The sequence below is a fragment of the Rhynchophorus ferrugineus genome, unplaced genomic scaffold (genome assembly GCF_030347505.1).
Source record: "Rhynchophorus ferrugineus isolate W39M unplaced genomic scaffold, kcgeb_rfMv2 rfM6, whole genome shotgun sequence".
Classification (NCBI taxonomy): domain Eukaryota; kingdom Metazoa; phylum Arthropoda; class Insecta; order Coleoptera; family Curculionidae; genus Rhynchophorus; species Rhynchophorus ferrugineus.
The window spans coordinates 11,707,893-11,716,392 of NW_027472585.1; the positions used below are offsets into that span (position 1 = coordinate 11,707,893).

The window sequence follows — 8,500 nt, forward strand, 5'->3', positions numbered from 1 at the left end:
TAATCTCTCTATAATAAATTATTATTATTAAACGATATCTTTATTATTCTTTATTACAGTGTATTCATAATTTTACCATATTACAAGACAAATTATATTTGGTCGAGAACTATTTAAAGCTCAACAAAAAAAGTAGCCTGTCGTAAATATTTGAGTGATATACCCGGTTTGGAAGAACCTAACAGCCGACTACTCCCCCGCGCAGCCAAAGTTTTATTTATAGCTTCCCGAAATAAAAAAAAACTTCCATATCCAGCTTTATATAGAAGTCGAAAACGCCACGTATACGTATCTGCTTTTTCTCGAATAACTTTTACCGTTAAACAAAAGTTTATTTTTAACTAAGGCCACCTAATTCCCACCGTTTTATTGATGGCCCGTCGAATTCAAAAGGTTACGATACCGTGGATGGAACTCCATCCCCCCATCGGCTACTTCCCCCGTATCGGGTGGGGTAGTATTGGAATCGGAAGCCCCAACTGCCAAGCCAGACACCCTATTAAAGGGGGAGGATATTTGCATGACACATCATTACCCCGAATTGGAACCAGTCTCGTTTGAATTGGAGATTTAACGAAAACAACGTATAAAGCGGAATGGCTTTGGGAGGTGATAGTGGCTTTAGTCTTTTTTGGGGAGATAGTTCAGGATCGAAGGTGATTTGGTTGATCAATATTTAATTTAAATTTAATCCCATTATTTAGTTTTTTTTTTCCAGACACTGCCCCAGGAAAATCAAAAATCAAAGATTGGTATGCTAAGTTTAGACGTGATGAAATGAGCACCGAAGACGGTGAACGCAGTGGACGCCTAAAAGAGGTTATTACCGACAATAACATTTAAAAAATCCACAAATGATTTTGAATAACCGCAAATTGAAACTGAATGAAATAGAAGACACTCTAACTGAACATGTACATCATATCATTCACAAAAATTTGGGTATGAGAAAGCTCTGTGCAAAGTGGGTGCCGCGCTAGCTCACTTTTGACCGAAAACAACGACGAGTTTCTGATTCGGAGCGGTGATTGAAGATCAAGCGTAATAAACCCGAGTTTTTTTGTCGATATGTTACAATGAATAAAACATGGCTCCATCATTTCACTCCGAAGTCCAACCAAGAGTCATGCGAGTGGACCGCACACGAGGAACCCGCTCCAAAGCGTGGGAAAAGGCAACAGTCGGCTGGTAAGATTATGGCGTCTGTATTTTTTGATGCGCATGGAGTAATTTCCATTGAATACCTTGAAAAAGGAAGGACCATCAACAGCTTATATTACATAGCGTTATTATACCGTTTGAAGGACAACATCGCCGAATAACGGCCGTATTTGTAGAAAAAGAAAGCGTTGCTTCTTCAAGACAATGCGCCGTGTCACATGTCAGTGAAAACGATGGCAAAAATCCATGTATTGTGCCTCGAATTGCTTCCTCATCCATCTCCAGATCTGGCCCCTATCGACTATTTCCTGTTCTCAGATCTCAAAAGAATGCTCGCTGGGAAGAAATTTTTGTCGAATGAAGAGGTGATCGCCAAAACTGAAGCCTATTTTAAAGCAAAGGACAAATCATACTACAAAAACATCAGTATTGAGTATCAGGTATTGCATGACGCATACTTAGTCCCGGTATGCCTTGAACTGGAGTGACAAGTTTGACACGGTTATGTGGGATTACCTCTGGGCTTACCGATACACTAAACCAAAACCGCCTCGCAGTTGACCCCTGTGGGTTTCTACTGTTACTGCATTACATTTGTGGATATGGCGCCCGCTAATAGGACAATCGTTATTGGGCATGAGGACCCATAATAGATGGTGAAACTGACTATTGATTCGCGAACATGAGTTAACATACGACTGGATACTGTCGTAAGGGGGCAAAAGTTATGAGTGCAGCGACAGATGAGGTCGTTTCAGCCTGGAAAGTGGGAGGTTAGCGGTACCGCGGTGCTAAATTCCCATCATGTCGATCAGCTCTCGAACAAGCGCGATTTCAGAAGAAATTGAGCTGAGTTGTTTTTTGTGAAATGATTCAGATATGAAGTGTTTGATTTCTAGAGCGTCAATTTCCCTATGAATTTGATTATTTCTGACAAACCATGGAGCGTTTAAGATTCTTCTGAGGAGCTTATTTTGGAAAACTTGAAGCCGTTTCATCTGATTGGGTGTAACAAACTTGAAGTGGACATTAGATCTGTAGAGGAGTACGGACCAAATTAACATCTTGTGAAATAAGCATTGATTGAGATGGGAAGTCTGCTAGAAAGGCAGATTCAAGAATATAGCACGTTTGCTATCGCCGAATCTTTCTGGATTGCTTTCTGGATGTGGAAATGCCAACCGAACCATTGGTCGAAGTAGAGACCTAGGTACGTGACGTTATCCAGCCATGGAATTGTTCTGGTGGCAAATGATGGGGGGTTGATTTTGAACCTTCAGAATTTGAATCAGCTGACCGTATGATCGAGCTGCTTCTGTAGATGTTCTTGAATTGTAACCTTGAATCTGGAACTAGTTAGCTAAATATATTCTGTATAAATAAAGGACATATAAAGTTCATAACTAAACAAACCTCAAAATAATTGGGTTTTTTAATCAAATCATCAAATCAAAGCCTTACCTTTATTAATTATTCATTTATTTATTAATGACCCATCAGCTGCTTAGGCTATTTAGGGTTTATTTCCAATTTCGCAGAACAGTATAACATTCAAATAAAATATAAGTGAGCAAGTGTATCAAATATAAGATATACATAAATACAAGTTTATATATAAAATACAAATCAAAACTTTTAAAAGTGAGGTTTATATATTGAATTTTATCTATATATGTTGTATAGGTTATATAAGCTGTTCTAAATTACTTAGGTAGTTAATAATGTTAAACAGCCTCAAGTGCTTCAGGCCAAAATGGATTCATCATGTGTATGTTACATAGATACCTCCTCTTCTTCGATGTTTAAATGTGAGATTACTCAATCCATCCTCATCCACTTCCATCCTATTCACTTAATATAACCTTTTCTTGTCACTTATTCTCGGCAACTTCAAAAAATTCTGACGTGGAATTCAAATATTGCCAAGAAAACCAACAGAAAACTATAATATCTTGAAAAACATCGATTTACAAAGCATTTAACGATACTTACTTTAAATCGATTTTATTACATTATCATCTCAAGCATCCAGCTCCTTTGAAATCAGGACGTAGATATTAAAGTAGGAAATCGCTTAGAAAATATAGGGACACGTTCAACTCTATTAAGCATCCTATTACTTTATCGATTAAATAATCTTAAAATAAATTTGCTCTGCTACATTATAGGTTTTAAGATAATAGAGTATGTATTAAACGAACAACATAATAATTGTTTGTATTATATTGTTATTGAATAAACTACGACAACCGTGTATAATTTATGATATAAATCTTTTAAATCTTCTGAATAAAAATAATTTTACACTGTTTTTAATAATATCGTAACAATGAAGTCATTTTGTATATTTTTTAATTTGTAGTAGCTCTCACTGGTATAAATAAATATAGCAATGTACCACGTGTATTTAGTTCATTATCGCTGTCTCGTAATACGTCAGAAAATAGAAAATAGTTTCGAATAACTCTGTAGGATATGTCAATTGCCTTTAATAATTTTTTTGTTTATATTTTTGCTTGTTTATCTTTTATTATATATCAATTAAACATGTATCTGATATTTTTGATTCTATTTCTTATCTTGTTGATGTTTAACTAATTAAATAATAGTAAAAAGTGGTGTTGGTGAGAACTAGTACGTGTTTGATTCATGATATTGAATTATATTACTAATAATACATCCCCAATCGATATTCATCGTATCCAGAAACTGAAAATAGCACGACACTCTGCCTACCTCGGTCTACGCTCGCCAAACAACTCACCAAAAACAATATCCCACCGATACCATCAGCAATTAGGCAACAATTCCGCCAGTAACCAAACGGCTCGCCGCCGATTTATGCACAGCCTGCTCCGCGGACCCGTTCCACCGCCACCCGATCGTCATTTTCCTTCGATCGCCGTTTGTTTTTCGACTTGCCTTCGCCCGCGACCTTCCCGATTGATTTCCCGGCGATTTTCCGGGCGACGACGAAGATCGCTCGTCCTGTGGCCCCAGAGTAGGCCGTGGTACGCTTACGTAAGAAAGCGTCGCAGTGCCGGGCGTCTCACTGTGACGCGGCAGCGGTCTCGTGGCCTATTTCGGGGGTCGACGTGGCGGGCACGGCGCAGGTCGGGGCGCAGCAGCACGGCAGCGGACCGCGGGAGGGAACACGAGCCGATCTCCCGTGGGGCGGTGGGGTGGGCGAGTTTCGATGTAAAGGCCGCTTTCGCCGGCTTCAGCTAAAGTAGGGTATAGCGAGAGAGAATACTCTAAATTGCAGGGAATGATGGAATATTGTGCGCATGCGCCAAATATATCCGCTCATCCTTCCCACCTACAGTGAATAATCGGTCAACAAGTTTATAACAATTTTTTTATAACATCCTTATTAGATATGCTCAGTACAATCTTAATTATTAATTAATTTATTACTACTTTTCCTATGTACTTGGATTAATTAACAAGCAAGACGAGTGCGAGAAAATACATCAATATGTATTCCTCAATTATAAAATTACAATAACTTATAACTATGGTTTACACTAAAGGTATACACTTTATTCGTATGGTTTGGTTCGGTTCCTGACATTTCCTGACATCCTGCCGTCCAGCAGTTGTATTGCTTCCACGTTAGTATGATTTAGTAATCTTCTTTCGTATTTCAAGGCGAAATCTTGGATAACTTCGCAAATCCATTTGATTGCCAGGTCATCGTGCAGTGTTGTTTTGACAGCGTTGGATAACTAGTGGATTTGAATTTTTAGTGTAACCCCATATTTGCACACCATAGGCCCAAACTGGCTTTATAATTGTCTTATAAGTCCACCTCTTTGATTTTAGATCAAGTTGAGAATATCTTCCGACTAACCAGTATAGTTGTTTTATTTTGGTATGTGTTTCGTTTTTGTTTAACATGATGTTAGTTTATAACAATAATCATTAAATTGTTGTGTTATTCTTAGTATTATAACATACATTGGTTTTAAAATATGGAAGAACAAAGGTAAGTACGGAATATAAATGTACAATATGTCAATTAAAAGATAGTCAGTTGAGTAGTCGATTCATTGTTAGGCTTTGTCCATCAAAAATAGTAGCAAAAATTGCGGTAAGTGTTAAAAATATTTATACTTCAATCATTATATATTTTAGTAAAAATGTAATTTTTCTTTTATAGGTGAAGTTGCTAGTTATTATAGAGGCAAAGCTGATGAAAGTTAAATTAGAAAAACAGAAAAATTTAGATAGGATACTGCAGGATGCAAGAGTAGAGGAGAACCAAAAAAAAAGACCAAATTTACCAGTTGACCTGAATCAAATAAACAAAACCTTAATCATCAATGACACCCTAATGATCTAATGACTACTACTCTGAAGGTGGAGGAGTGAAACAAACAAAGAAAAAAGAATATATATAACAAAATTAAAACAGTCAATTATTAAAATGTGCATTTAGATTAGCATTTAATTTAAAATATTTCATAAAAAGGTAATGATAATTTTCATGTTACTATATTTACTAGTCATTAAATGAGTTCCCAACATTTCCTTTACTATTGTAATATGTTTGACTATTTTTTAATTTCATAGGACTAAATTTCTCCGTTACGGAACGACACACAAAGAAAAATATATTAGAGTAAAATTTTAAGTACCAGTTACAAAACAAGGTAAATGCGCTTGCGTAGAGTTTCCGACGAGAGCGCTTCTTCACTCTGACTATAAATTCGAATAAATGAAAATGCGTATGTGCTAAACTGAAATTTCCTTCAGTTTACAGTACCCTATAGCGAAAGCATTTATGGGTTTTGGCGTCGATAATCTCGATCGATAATTCCAAGCAAGTCTTAAAAGAACCCCAGTGTGCGTGTAAATTGGCCAGAATTTCCAAGGTTACTCTAACCTTGGAAATTCTTCGAAAAATCGAAATGAGAAAGAAATGTAATTTTAAAGACATTCTGCGACCCATCTTTAGAAAAAACCTAGCCGTTAACTCTTTCGCGGCACGATTTCCATCGAATTCACTGTTTTCTTATTTGTGGGTCAGAAAAATGCCTTCTTTTAATTTAGCATCACTTGATTTAGATAAAACAGTTTTCATTTCCTGTACTGTTTTTATCTATGGCCTTCACACAAATTTTATATGTGAGGGTGGAATAATAACATTCTCGATTTTTATTTAAAGTTTGATTTCCTACAAAGTCAGTTCTTTTTGGCCAATCTTTAACTACATAGTGGTTTCTGGTGTCTCCACTTTTCCGCAAATAGAGAGAACAACAATATTTCGTGAAACTTCCCTGTAGCCCAAGCAATACAGCAAGAACTTTCAAGTTTTATTCTTTGCAGTTGAATAAATATTTTTTCTTGTTTTCATCCACATCTTTTAGAAATCGCTGAATATGCAGTTTTGGAAGAATATCCACGTTCTGCCATTGTGGGGTAATACCGCTTTCAAGTGTAAATTGTGTTCACACTATTACTAAGGAACCTGATGTGTTTGACGACCATATTAGTAAACCATGTTTATAGCATTGTAAAAAAGGATTCAAAACGCGTAATCTTATTTATGTTATAAAAATTGTGTCACACAGAGTAATCGCGGTCATTCATTTGTGACGTGAATCCTAAAAAGTATTTAAACCAAGATTCGTGTTCTTGGTTATGACAATAAAAGGACCCTAGTATACGTGTTGATTGACGCGAACAGATTTTCTAACTCTCAAGCCGTTATATATTCCAGAATTGATCTCATAAAATGACATTAAGATCTCAGGGGATATTGAGACTGCACACCCTACTCATAGGTTACTGATTAAACGCTGTACGGGTAAAAAAATATGTAAGCTGTAGGTCGTGATGTGTCATGAATAATCTGTAGATTATACAACAATTCAAAATAACGCAATTAATAATAACATTCACATTTCACAATTCACATTTCATAAAATATAAACGTTTTTGCTCTAAAAGACATTAGAAATTATGAAATTATACCCCAGTTAAAACAGATTAAGTCAAATTGGTGTACCAGCAAGTTTGAAGTAAAAAATATACATGTTACTTACCCAGTAATAATTTAAAATTTAAAATTCACTCAACTAAAACTGATATAATTCTATTTACCTTGGCATATTTATTTTCGTAGTAGTAGTACAATATAAATACTTGACACTCACAAGTTAAATTTCTAACATAATACAAACATATGAAATATATTTCCCAATTTTTGAAATTTCAAAATATACTTTTAAACTGTTGTTTTAACACACTTCACCGCAAATCCACGTATATATAAATATTAGCAATTAAAAAACTTAATAACAGGATGTATATAAAATGTTCTGGCTATATTAACGTTTGAAATGACCACAAAAAATATAATTATGGTTTTTTGTTCATTATTTTAAAGTTTTATGTCAGTTATCATGTAAGCGGGTATTGTATTTTGTAAGCCGGCATTTTCTGCAGTTCTTGTACTACGTATGGCTTTATGGATAAACTGACATGACTCTGTGCTGCACGACATGTAATTATAGTACTCAAATTTCAAAATATTAGGACACGAATAATATTTGCGTGGTGAAGATAACTACGCAATATAAGTACAAAAAATAGTCAAATAATAATGAAATAATTAAACTGATGTCAATATTTGGAAACGATTCACAGATTATTGAGAATACCCCAATGCCAATGTGGCAAGGTGGTTGATTACTGAATATTATTATAAATCTTCAATTATTCACATATATTTCAAAAAACTTTTCTATTTGTTATAATATTATAAGATAGACAGAAGGAGGTTCTTCCGTCTGCTATCTCTCGGAATAAAAATATAAATACTTAGCAAGATGCTGATTCTGGACTTGTTCAACATTTAAACAAATTTTTAATAATTAGAGGTCCCATTTCCCATCAATTTTATCACTGCTTCTAATCTTTCACACCATATATTTTAACCCATTAACGTATATGAATTATTATTTTAAACACGTAATGCCACGGTGTTACGTGTAGTTTCAACTAAATGCCCTTTACCATAAAAAATATTTTCTTCAAGGATATTTATAATTGAAATTTGAACTAATTAATTAAATTCAGTGAATGACCATAGTACCAAGTACCATCCAGTAAGTGGACAAGGACTTACTGAATGTTGTGATATTTATTCGCATAATATTGGAATAATAAACCTAACTATAAAAAAACGAAAACTGGCTATTTTTATGTTAAAAGATACTTAATCAATACATATGAACATAGAATGTTGAAAATAATGGGAAATGTATAGAACATTATTAAACTATTCATGGTACGCCATTGACTATCTTCCACAGAGAAGATTTATATTGCA

General features: G+C 34.9%; 1 protein-coding gene across 2 annotated transcripts in view; it reads right to left on the reverse strand.

Annotated features, from left to right (window-relative positions):
• Nucleotides 1-4,217, reverse strand: part of LOC143199176 (protein FAM135A) — a 41,901-nt gene extending 37,684 nt beyond the window's left edge. The window contains exon 1 of one of the 2 annotated variants that reach the window (XM_076408998.1): nt 3,926-4,217. The gene's annotated coding sequence lies outside the window, so the exon portion shown is untranslated. Of the gene's footprint in view, nt 1-3,897 lie in introns of both variants that reach the window. The other variant, XM_076408999.1, reaches the window with a different exon arrangement.
• Between the last annotated feature and the right edge of the window lie 4,283 nt (nt 4,218-8,500).